The sequence below is a fragment of the Heterocephalus glaber genome, unplaced genomic scaffold (assembly GCF_053883595.1).
Source record: "Heterocephalus glaber isolate CG9 unplaced genomic scaffold, H.glaber_assembly_v1.0 deba00001504, whole genome shotgun sequence".
NCBI classification, from domain to species: domain Eukaryota; kingdom Metazoa; phylum Chordata; class Mammalia; order Rodentia; family Bathyergidae; genus Heterocephalus; species Heterocephalus glaber.
The window spans coordinates 70,620,841-70,634,191 of NW_028258324.1; positions in this window are offsets into that span (position 1 = coordinate 70,620,841).

The following is a 13,351-nucleotide window of genomic DNA, read 5'->3' on the forward strand; positions in this document are numbered from 1 at the left end:
TTTGGTTTCTTTATGGCTGACAAATTGTTCCCTATTAGAAATTTGATTTTAGGGTCTGATAGTTTGGTGATATCTGGATGATACCTAAATCAACCGATGGTTGTAGATATCTTGTCCCTGTCGGGTGAAGGAAGACAGAGTCTGGTTTATGAGTCTTTTCTGTTTGTTTATCCATGGTTTATTTCAAGCTTGAATCAATAACTATCTACTGCAAAGAGAACAGGCTACGATATGGAGCACCAAGTTTGGTAATCCTGTGCAGACTCGACGTGTGGATGAGATTTTACAGTTTAAACTGTGAACTCTTTGCTTGGTTGTATTTATGTCTGTAATTCAGAGAGGACTTTACCTCTCATTGTGTAAAAATGGAACATTTTCTGGGGTATTAACAATGCGGATTGTGAATTGTCTTTAAGGAATTCTGTTCTGCTGGGCTTACAGAAATAAATGGGACTTACACAAACAAAATATTTCTCAAAATTCCAAAATATAACAAAATCGAACTTTGGATACTTTCAACGTGCAAGATTGAAAAAGTATTCTTACAAAAATTTGCAGTTGTTATCTGGGCGTGGTGGTGAACACCTGTAATCCCAACAAGAAGAAGGCTGAGGCAGGAGGATTTCTGTGAGTTTGAGGCCAGCCTACATAGTGAGACTCTGTCGCCAAACAAACAAACAAGTTATAAAGCATATACATGAATGAGTCTCTTCCAGGACCAACAGGGCAGAGAGATCCTTTGGAGGCAGGGAATGAGATGTGTTCCTCTTTATCAAGGGGAGGAAGAACGGTTACATCCTACAGTAAAATGGCAGCTTGTTTTAGAATAAGCAACGGCAAAGGACAGAATTTGGATAGACAAACAGCGTTGTAGGAAGTTTGCAAAAGAGAATTTTATTTACCTTGGATTACAGCATGTGCAAGTAACAAGTCTGAAATGTTGTGAAATGTGTTAAAATCTTAAGCAAAGTTTGCTCAACTTTGTGACTCGCCTCTTTGGTTTACAGTATTCAGCCACATACACAGGGTCTGCTTGCTTTCCAAGTGATCTGCCAAGGTAGCAAGGGTTCTGTGTTCTACCAGAATCACTTCCTATGGCTGCTGCTGACTTTATTTTACCTGTCATTATTTAAGAGAACAACATTTTCTCATTTAGAAAAAAGTTAAAGGTCTTTACAGTCGTGTTACCGTCTGTCCTAGTGACTTTCTCGTTGCTGGGACACAGTACCTGACACCCATAATTTAAGGGAGGAGAGGTTTATTTTGATGCACAGTTTTGTAGAGGTTTCAGTCCATAGCTGGCTCCAAGGCAGGGCAGCATGGTGGAGGAGAAACTGCTCAGGGCGGAAGGGGAGAGAGAAAGAAAGCACACTCGACCCTTCCAGGCCATGCCCCTAGTAAGCTGCCTCCTGCGCCAGGCCTCACCTCCCAACCTCACATTAGCTATAAACTCATCTGACACCAATGGGCATCACACCCCTGTGATCCAGTCACCTCCCAAATCCCTGCCTATGAGCACATGAGGCTTTGGGGGACATCTAGATACAAACCATAATATCTTCTCTTTTTGTAAACCATAATACCTTCCGTGTTTCTTTTCTTTTTTCTTTTTGGTACCGGGGATTGAACTTGGGACCTGGTGCTTGCGAGGCAGGCGGCAGCACCACTGAGCTAAATCCCCAGCCCCTATTTTCTAAATGTCACTTGGACATGAGTAGCAGGATGTAGGACTGTTTCTCATAGAGCCAACCCTTACGTGCTCAGGGCAAATCTCCTGACAAGTTCTTTTCCAGTTTTTACAAATGAAGGTATACTTTCTGTACAAAAAAAGTTCACCATCGTTAACACTACAGTTGTGAGGGTTTGACAGAAGTACATACTGCATAGCCACTGTTGCAATCAAGGGCTCTCAACCTAGAGAATCCCCCCACGAGCCTCTCCTGATGCCTTGCGACCTCTGCTCTAGCAAAATAAAATTCCAAACATAAAATTTTAAAAAATAGAATTTTTTGGATTTTTTTTGCTCCTTAAGCTGCCTTTGAGATTTCCCAGAGGACTCCTGGAAATCACTGAGAGGAGTTAAAATAATTGTGTCTATTTGTAAATTGCCATGGATGAGCTGCCTGGGGAAATCTGTGGAATTACAAGAGACATTGTGCCTTCCTTAGGTTAAGTTTGTAGGGATAAAGTGTCTTGGGCTTTTTGCCTGAGGATGAGGACTCCACACTGAGCCACGTACAGGGTGAACATTTATTCTGCTGTGTGAATATGCTCCACCCAGAATGGGGAAGTTTCTGATGAACCACACAGAAAGAGCCCTCTTGAAGTTGGAAAGAGTACTCAGGCTTTCCCAAAACCGGGGACAATTTTTGTTGTCTGGGGAGAAAGAATTCTCAAATTTTTGTGGGAAAATTTCCCTCAGTTTTGAGGGAAAACTTGCCATGATTCAGGAGTATGATTGTATGATCTGCGAAAGACTTCCCACCTCTGGGCAGCCTTCCTCTCTTTTTCTTTTTGGTACTGGGGATGGAACTCAGGACCTTGTGCTTGCGAGGCAGGCGTGGTGCCGAGTTAAATCCCCAGCATTTTTTTCTTTTTTAGAAACAGGGTCTCCCTATGTAGTCCAGGCTGGCCTCAAACTCACAGCGATCCTCGTGCTGGGATTACAGGCATGCGGTCCCACGAGCAGCCCTTTCTCCTCTCTCCCTCTCACTGGAAATCTTGGACAGAGAGAGTGAATTTGCCCTATGCTTTTCCTTTTCTAAGATCTTTTCCCAGATTTACTCCCAGCATCCAGAGCAAAAACGCCTCTGTGTCTGTGGGTTCAACCAACCCTTTGTGGTGTTGGTCTAGAGCCAGGGTCTTGTACATGCTCAGGATGTATTTTACTACTGAGCTCAGAGAAGGAAGAATTGCATCTATACTGAACATGCATGCACTGACTTTCTCCCCCTCCTCCTCCTCCAAACAATGCAGTATAACAACTATTTACTCCGCCCCATACCGGGGATCGAACTCTGGTCCTTGTGCCTGCAACTGCAGACATCGAAACCACCGAGCTAAATCCCCGGCCCCTATAACAACTCTTTACATAGCACTTATAATGTAAATGTTTTTGTAATGTGTTTTGTTATTTATAATATGAATAGTATATTATACATTTGGATTGTGTTGAATATGTAGATGAGTTTGAAGAATTTTCATAATAGTAAGTCATACAATCCACGACCATGGGATAGCTCCCCATTTATCTAGATATTCTGTAATTTCTTTCAACATTTTTGAAGTTTCAGTATAACAGCGATACCTTGGTTCACTGTGTAAGTCTTGTACTTACTAAGTTAATAAGTTGCCCAGGCTAGTTTCAAACTTCCAATCCTTCTGCCTCAGCCTCCCAGAGTGCTGGGATTACAGATATGTGCCACTATGTCTGGTTTATTCTTTTTGATGCTGTTGTAAATGAAATCACGTTGGGTTTTGTCAAACACTTTTCTGCATCTACTGAAGTGCTTATGAGGTTTTTGTCTTTTACTATGAATATTGTATATTACATTAACAGATATTTGGATATTAAACTAGGCTTTCGTTTTTAGTATTAGAGACAGCTAAGTTAGATAGAAATTAATAGGCAGTCAGAGAGGAATCTGGTCCCCAAAGGAGTCAGTGCAGAAAATGAGACATCAAAATGGTGACTGGAGGTGAAATTTGGAGCGACCCAGGCCTCAATATGGAGGCTGATGGCCAGGCCTGTGCACCTCCCTAGAGATGAACAGCAGCTGGGGATTGTACTGTAATAGCACCACCTGGTTCACTGAGCCCAGATAGGCCTCAGACTCACGAGTGGGTGACCAGGACACCCTGACCCACACTCCCACCCCTTTCCAGAATGTCTTTGATCTTTGTGTGTTAGAAGTTGTAGATAAGCTAAGGTTAATGATGCTCAGTGCTGTACCCTCGCTGGAGCCTCCCCTCCCTACTGCACCAATATTAGCCAAGCCACTGTACCTGTTACCCTACAGGTTGATTATAGTTTGACTGTAGCTACCCAACTTGTGATTTTGTGTGATAAAAATACTCTTCACAAAGAGCCTCAGCAGCCACCACGCATCTGCACCTTTTTTGTTGTTGTTTTGGTACCGAGGATTGAACTCGGGACCTTGCGCTTAGCAAGGCAAGCGGCAGAACCACTGAGGTAAATCCCTGGCCCGGCAGCCACCACTCAGAAACTCTCCTGGAAACTCAGGAGCTATTTTCCTTCTGATTTCCAACAAAACTCTCTTAACTGCCTCCTTTTGGTTCGAAGCTTTGTTTCTCAATGCTTTGAGATCATGAGCTCAGTACCCATGGTAACGTCACCATCTCTCCTACTCTGTACACGTGGTTAGATACGAGTCATGCCTGAGGACAGGACACAGCCTGCCCACCCCACCCCCAGCTTGACCAGGGTCACACTGGGCAGGAAACTCTGCCACCCTTGGGAAAAGCCATTACAGGCAAACTTGGCACTGGCGGGAAAGCCATCACCTCCAGCCCTCGGTGGCAAGAAACATCTGTACCATCGCCCCGTTCGAGGACCACAGACTGCCCTATCTTTGCCCCCAGACTCAGACCGTGAATCCTCAGCCTGGCAACCACCTAGCAACAACTCACTACTTAAATCTGTGCTCTCCCCCCATTCTACACTGATTCTCGCTTGGAGTCAGCCCACCTGTTTGTGCTTGAGGAATAAAACAGTTTCACTTGCTCACACAAGGCAAGCCTAGGTGGTTTCTCTGCTCTTTGGGTCTCTGCTACAATATGGTTTGCTAATATGTTCTTAAGGATTTTTACACTTCTACTCACAAGAGATATTGGCATGCAGTGCTATCTTTGTCTGTTTTTGGTGTTGGGGTAATACTGACGGAGGGATGATATAAGAGATGAAATAGGACCTCCAAATGATATAAAGAAAATATTATAATCCTCAACCTGTTAGATGTCTGATATGCTGAGTTCGTGTTCTTTAACACTGAAGAATGAATTCTAGGAACAACAGAGGTAAAGAGTAGGAAATGTTTATTGAGAGGATAGCTCCTAAGAGGCAGGAGAGGACCTGAATGGGTAGCTGAGGACCCCACTTTACAGGGAATAGAACAAAACGCTCTTGGGTACAACATGGGTTAAAGCTATGATCAACCAATAAGGTTACAAGTATAATAACTTAAGTAATATTGATCCACTGGGGAAACAAGTCATGTAACAAGGGTTCATGGAAAGGAACAAAGACTTTTTCTGGGAAATGATGGCTCCAGAGGTCTTGGTCACCCAGTGGGGTGACTGATATCTGTCTAGACTTCATTAGGGCCTGTGTTACCGCTTTTCTTGTCCTTTGGGAGTATGCAGGCCTGGTCATTTTGCTTTTATCTTGAGGCCTGGTCTCCAACAGATGTGCCTCCAGCCACGGTTGTAATGTGTTTTTATGTTTTGCACTGACTCTGTAGAGGGCCCAGCCCTATCTGACTGCCTGTAATATTTCCATCTAACTTAGCTCTCTATAATAATACTGTTCTCGTCTAAGAGGTGGGAAGTGTTTTTGAAGAGTTTATGAAGGATTGATGTGGATGCTTCTTCACATGTTAGGTAAAATCTACCAGTGAGGACTTCTGGATTTCTTAGTTTTGGTTTGCAGGCCATCAAAGCAATGAAATATTCTTGTTAGTTATAATTCTTGTCATTACAATTCTTGTCAGGAACTCTTGTCAAATCTTTTATTTTTGAAAATTATCATGAAAAGTTGTAAGCTAACCATAGCTACGTTAAGCCTTTTTTCATATATATACATATATATGTTTGTTTGTTGTTTTGTTTTTGTTTTATTCTGAAGCTTCCTTGGAAGTTCACCAATCAGCTACAGGTCAGAGCACTTTGTTGTCCACAAAGGACTATTCCAGAGACCAGTGGGAAAGATTTCAGGATGTAGGTTCTGACAGCCTCACTTAAGCAACTCTGAGACCATCCAAGTAGTTGAAGTCAGGATGCCAGTGAGCTCAGGAGCTACCAGAATCCAGAAGAACAAAATCTGCTAACCCAAAATCCAGTGGGATAAGAATTAGTTAGGACTGAATGCATGCATGAGAAATTATCATAGTTTTTGCTTAGAACATTGTTGATGCAATGTTTTAGTTTTCCAATGGAAGAGGAAGTCCCTCTCCTTCCTAAGATGTCTATAGCTCATAACAATTTAGTGGAGTCTGCTTTTTCAAACTGAAATGCAATTTTTTTTTTTTTGGTACTGGGGATCAAACTCAGGACCTTGCACTTGCAAGTTAGGTGGTGGCACCACTGAGCTAAATCCCCGGCCCCTGAAAGGCAGTGTTAATAAATGATATCTTATTATCCCTGCCTGATCCTTCCAGGATTCAGAAACTCTTGGTGAATAGCCTTATTTTCATGACCATGTCGTTATGGTACCAGTTCCTTTTCCCCAGGACATATTTGGAATCTTGGTTGCACAGCAAGGCCTTGCCTGCAATGACATAGTTGAAACTGGTGTTAATGTCATCAAATACTGTCAGGTCCTATTAAGGGATGAAGGTTAGAGCCAATGGTTGTAAAGCCCTGCCAGGAAGACTGGCTCTCATTTACAGGATTCCCACATTTATAAATGAGTAAGGAAAGGTATTTGCTGGCAGACCAAAGACTCTTAGAATATTTCATCTAAACTTAGGGTCCTGCAAGTACAGCCTGGTAGAACATTTTTGGTGTGGCTCCATAGCCTCAAGAGACTTTAAAAAGTTCAATCTGAGAGCTGGGGATTAAGCTCTGTGGTTCCTGCACCTGCCTCGAAAGCACAAGGTCCCGAGTTCCATCCCTGGTACCAAAGAAAAAAAAAAGAAGTCAATCTTAGATTCTTAACAAAAACTTCCCCCAACCTTCCAGGTGTGGTGGCGCATGTCTGCAATGCAAGCATTTGGGAGGCTGAAGCAGGAGGATCTCTATGAGTTTGAGGCCAGCCTAGGATACTTAGTGAGTTCCAGGCAAGCCTGAATACATATCGAGATACTGTATCATTAAAAAAAAATCAGACCACATGTAATGAAACCAATCTTTTTTTTTTTTTTTTTGGGGCAGGGTCTCGCTGTGTAGTTCAGGCTGGCCTTGAACTCACTATGTAGCCAAGGCTGTCCTCAAACTCATGGCAATCTTCCTGCCTCAGCCTCCCAAGTGCTGGCATTACAGGCATGTACCACCACACCTGGCCAATGAAACCAATCTTATTTTGTTCAAAAATAATATTTCTTTGAGATTATTTTTGATCAAAAGAAGGGAGATTGCAAAAAAATTGTGTTTCAATGGAAAACTATGCATTACCTACAGTACACCCTTCAGGGATCTCTATTTCCTTCCTATGTATTGTCCTTGAGCTAATTTGAGACTACTTTGTCTTAAAGTAGTTACCTTCTAGTTGCTGGGACAAAACACCCAACACTGGCAGTTTAGAGGAGGAGAGGTTTCTTTCCGCTCACATTTGAGTCCATGGTTGGCTGACTCCAAGGCAGGATGGCAGGGCAGAGGAGGGGTCAGGAAGCAGAGAGAGGACAAGTTGGAGCAGGGGAGGGAGACAGACCCGGCTGGGCCGTGCCTCCCAGCACCACATTTAGCTGTGAGCTCATCAGGACTAATCCTCTGCTGGGCCTAGCGCCCCTATATTCCAATCACCTCCCCAAAGCTCCACCTATGAGCACATGAGGTTTTGGGGGTTCATCTAGATATAAACTATAACATCCTTTGAGAGTTGTCAGTAACTGATATATACACAATTTCTGTCCTGTCTAGTAGAGATTTAACAGACGTGGAAAATTCCAGTGGTGTTTCTATTTGCAAGTCATCTCTCATTTCTTTATTCCCTCTAAAGTGTACTCTGTTCAGTTTTCATTTGAATTTGTTTTAACTTCGTCTGGTTGTCTCATATCACGTTAATGTGGGAATGATATCAGACCTAAAATATATGGGAAATGTTATAACTCCCAACCTGTTAAATATCTGAAGAATGAATTCGAGGAACAACGGAGGTTAAGAGTAGGAAATGTTTATTGAGAGGATAGCTCCTGAGAGGCAGGAGGGGTCCCGAATGGGTAGCCGAGGACCCCACTTTACAGGGAAGTTTTATAGAGCAAGATCCATGTGAGTGCAGTGTGGGTCAAATCTATGATCAACCAGTATGGTTACAAGAATAGTCGCTTAAGTAACAGTGATCCAGTGGGGGAACAAGTCATGTAACAAGGGTTCATGGAAAGAACAAAGACTTTTTCTGGGAAATGATGGGTCCAGAGTTCTTGGTCACCCACTGGGGTGACTGATGTCTATCTAGACTTCATTAGGGCCTGTGTTACCGCTTATCTTGTCCTTTGGGGAGTATGCAGGCCTGGTCATTTTGCCTTTATCTTGAGGCCTGGTCTCCAACAGATGTGTCTCTGGCCATGGTTGTAATGTGTTTTTATGTTTTGCACTGACTCTGTAGAGGGCCCAGCCCTGTCTGACTGCCTGTAATATTTCTATCTAACTTAGCTGTCTATAATAGTATTAGTAAAATCTTTGACATCTGGTCATTTTTTGAATCTGTAAGAAAGTGATGATTTTGCCTTCTTTCAAAATTCTCTCTCTCTAGCAATACTGGATAATGAACCCACGACCTTCACACTGAGCTATATTTGCAGGCCCCCTGTTTAAAATTTGTTTTTTAAAATTTGAGGCAGAGTCTCCCTAAGTTGCCCAGGTTCAGCTTGAACTTAGGATCTTCTGGCCTCAGCCTCCAGAAAGCTGCAGTTACCAGCGTCTGCCATCATGCCTGGCCTGAATATCATCTTTTAACATAGTTATCAGTGTTATTTCTCTCGGCCAATCTCAATTTCACTTTTCCAACTTTTCTCCCCTTCCTCCATACCCACACCCATTAGTCACAACAAACTTGGCATGGTGGGAAAATGTATTTCCCCTGTGACATTTGAAGTACGTCAGAATTTTGAAGAATACTGCACCAAGGGGGGAAAATCAGATTTAAAGCCAGGAAACAAAGATTTTTATAGAGCGTAGATTTTTTTGTTGTGGGAGAACCAAATGCTGGCCACAGAGTAGCCTGGAGGAGGCAGCATACAGGTAGGAAGAGTGGCGGAACTTTTCCTCCTTAGTGTGGGAGACTTTGCTTGCTTGCCCAGCTGGCCGGGTTGGAAGCTCTCAGGTGGGCTCCATCCTGTCCCCCACTGGCTCCTCCCTCACAGTGAAGTGCTGGTGGGGGTGGAGTGACTCACATCTATCTGGGGTCACAAATGCAGGCCCTGTGAGCTGGAGACAACCCACCTCCCTCTCGCTCCTGCCCCTGCAGCCACGGGGCATGCTCTTCCAGAGGTCACCTGGGACTTTGCATTCACAAGTGATTGAGCAGTCTTTGAAAATTCAAACGCAGCAGGGCCTGGTGCTGCTCACCTGTAACCCCAACACTTGGGAGGCTGAGGCAGGAGGATCAACACGAGTTCAAGGCCAGGCTGGGCTATGTAGTGAGTTCAAGGCCAGGGTGAGCCACATAGCAAGACCCCCCATCTCAACAAACCAAGATGGGGAGGAAAAAAATCATTCAGTGAGTGCCTAGTCCTTTTCTTCCTTCTCCCCTTCCTCTTCCTCCTCTTCCTTCTTTTCCTCCTCCTCTTCCCCTTCCACTCCTTCCTCCTGCTCCTTCCTCCTCCTCCTAACAGATACTGTCAATATCCCTATGGTTTTAGCGAGAGGAAGCAGCCAAGAAGCAATCAACATAAGAAATAAATCATCAACTAGTTTAGTGGATGGTAAGGGCTGCAGGAAAGGAAATTGAACCGGTAAGTGGTGTCAAGAGTGCTGGTTCTGGTGAAAGGGTGGTGATATTAAACAGAGTATTCAGGTGAGGAATCCCAGGAAGGCAGAGGCACCCACCAGCTGAAGGGACCTGCGATGTCCTCCCATGCCCTTCCTGCTTCTTGAAGCTTCAAGTTTATCGCTTAGGCTGTGAGGTAGATGGTTAAATGTGCCCCAGGATGCAGTTTGTTCTTTTTTTTTTTTTTTTGGTACCGGGGATCGAACTCTGGACGTTGCACTTGCGAGGCAGGCGCTGGAACCACTAAGCTAAATCCCCAGCCCAGTTTGTTCTCATTGATTTAGAAATATTCAAAATTGGGAAGTCTGGGCAAAAGACCAAAGTACACAGGGGAGCTCTGAACTTTTGCAGTTTTTATGTAAATTTTAAATCACTTTAAAATAAAAAGTAGAGAGGGGACAAAATGAGGAAAGGAGGAAGGCAGGCAGGAGGAAGGGAGGAAGGGAGAAGAGAGGAAGGAGGAAGAAGGAAGAGGAAAGAAGAGAGAAAGAGGGAAGGAGAAAGAGCGGAGGCAAGGAGGAAGGAAGGAAGAGGTCCAGAGGTTCTGCAAGCCTCCTCTTCCTTTGAGCCAGAACTACACTGGTGTCCAGGAGAGGGCAGCAGATATCCGCCCATGTGGTTGGAGCCTTGGGCTATAATTGTAGTTATTTCTTTTGAAGGTTAACAAGGTCATATTTTTACCTTGTGAATTTGAATTTAGCGTCTTCTAGGCCAGAAGTTTTCAACTCAGGATTCTGATTGCTTATGCATATATTGTTATTAATATACAGATGTTTAGAATTTAAGACTCACTGAATCTCCTTGCTGATATGTTCTTACTATAACCTTGGTTTATTTATAATGTAAAAGTCAGGATTATTGACTATCTCAGATTTTGTTTTCTGTAAAAGTTATATTTATCCCTTTTTAGAAATTAGACGTAATATTTACTCTTCTTTTAAAATAGAGTTAACTACTATGACTTATTTTGTCTAAACCTTTTTTGGGGGGTTGAGTTTATTGTCGTTTTGATTTTTGCAGAAACAACCAAATTTACTTGCAAGCCATAAAGTATGGCATTCTTATAAGGAATTCTTACCAGTTCTTCCATTTTTGAAGATCATCAGTAAGAAGGGTAAGTTAAGCACAGTCATTTTAAGTCTTTTGTCATCTACAGAGTTTTTTTTTTTTTTTTTTTTTTTTGTCTTATTCTGATGTTTCCCCAAAAGCTCAACAATCAGCTACAGGCTGGAATGCTTTGTCTTCAACAAGGGATTGCGTAAGAGTCCTGTGGAAAAGGACCATGGCGGATACTTTGGCCAGACCACTTAAACAACCTTAAGGCTGTAGGTGAAGGGCGCCGGATTCCAGAACTTCCCTAAGATACCAGTGGGTTAGGGGTCTGCTGACCCAAGGCCTAGGCCCACAGTGACGATGAACCTTTTAGAACTTTTAATGACACAAACACCCCTCTATGGCACGCGTGCTGTAGGGTCACCACCACTGGTCACAGAGTTCATTACACAGGACTGAATGAACTAAGGAGGGATGATGGCAGTTTCTGCTTCACAATTCAGTAATTATAACTCTGCTTTTGTAAACTGAAATGAAATATTTGTAAATGATATTCTCACTGCCCGACTCCTACAAGATTTGGATACTCTTCTTGAATATTCTTTTGTTTTGTGGTACCAGGGATCGAACTTGTATCCTTGCGCTTGCGAGGCAGGTGTCGGAACCACTGAGCTAAATCCCCAGCCCCTTAATCTCTTGACAATATAATTATTGTGTTTTTATGACAGTGTAGTTATTGGCATAGTTTCAGTGAGAATCTACCCTTCCTTTTTAACAGGATATATTTGGAAATATTGGTTGTGCGACTAAAGCCTTGCCTAGAATGTCATGTAAGGGAATGATACTGGTAAGTGAATGTAGTCAGACACTTCTAAGGAACTAAGGTCAACATTATGGGGCCAAGGCTATGAAGCTCTTCTGGGAAAACCGGCCTGGTGTCTCTCCTTCAGCACTTTTTCCCTGAGTTGGTTCAAGCGAGCCCAGGAGCCCTAGGATAGTTTAGGGGCTTCAAGAAGAGAGGAATTAATCCAGGTTTAAGGAGCCTGCAGATGAAATCTGTAGTGGATCCTTGGTGTGGCTACTTTGTCTCAACAGGCTTTTCAAGACCAAACTTGAGATTTTTAGAAACCTTCAGCAAAGCAATTTTTTTTTTCAAAGCAAAGAAATCTTAAGAAGGCCTAAGGAGTACATTACCACTCTTAACTGCACCCATGCTAATAATGAAGCCAAATGTTATGAGACACATTTTATTTTGTGATTGTCTTATTTTGAAATTAAGAAAGATTTTAGAAAAAGAATATTATACTGTACTTCAATGACAAGTTATGTATCAACTATAGCAATGATTCCCAGCTGTCTGATTCTAGCCTATTCACTATCTTTGACCTACTCTGCAGCTCTTTTCAAATTGCCGGTAACTGATTGTCAAAGGCAAACCCTAGCCAGTTAAGAAGACTGACTTTATTATTCAGGCTACTGTGATAGGGAGCACACTCAGGTCAGAGTGTGTGGGCAGGGTGCTTTTGCCTTGGACTTTTACAGGAAGGTGTAGACATGTTATAAGTGTGAGAAGTATCAGTCAGTTAGTTGAACAGGAAATGTTTACCTCTGTATCTAGGAAGTTTCAGGGACAGACTTTTCTTTTTAGTACCTATATTTTCTTTCTTTCTTTCTTTCTTTTTTGGTACAGGGGATTGAACTCAGGTCCTTGTGCTTGCACAGCAGGTGCCAAAACCACTGAGCTAAATCCCCGGCCCAGTACATATGCTTTCATTCCTTGTGTGGGGTTGGTACCTGTGCACAACACATTTTAAATCCTTTTTCAGCTCCTCCTCTTCCCCTCCTGCCCCCTCCCTTCATCCCTTGATCCCCTTCCCACTTGAGAAAGAGCTATCTCTCTACTTCCTGTTAGCTTTTATGTTGCTCTTTTTTATATTTTAGATTTTTTATATAAGAGAGACCATGCAATATTTAAACTTGTGTGTCTGATTTATTTCACGTTACATTATGGTCTCAAGTTGCATTCATTTTCTTACAAATGACTAAAGTTTATTGTGGGGGACCACCCCACTGATTATGCCCAAAGCAGGCTGTAAGCAGTGCAGGCTGTAAAAAGTTAACTGCACAACTGGCTTATTTTAAGAAGTGAGTCTGACCAAAGGTTATGAGGTAACATACAGCTGAGGTCAGAGTAACTCTTACTCTAATTCTGTTCCCAGCCTAACACAAAAATGCTTTGTCTCTTTTATAAGCCTTGCCTGCATCAGCAACATATCCGTAGCAACCACACATAGCCCCTTCCTGTAGCCTCTTTACCCCAATTTAACAATGATTGTGTCACCAATAAATACCTGTGGTTCTGGCCATTTGGGGCCTTTGCTTGCTCAAGCACTAGTCTTCCCAGATCCTCGTCTC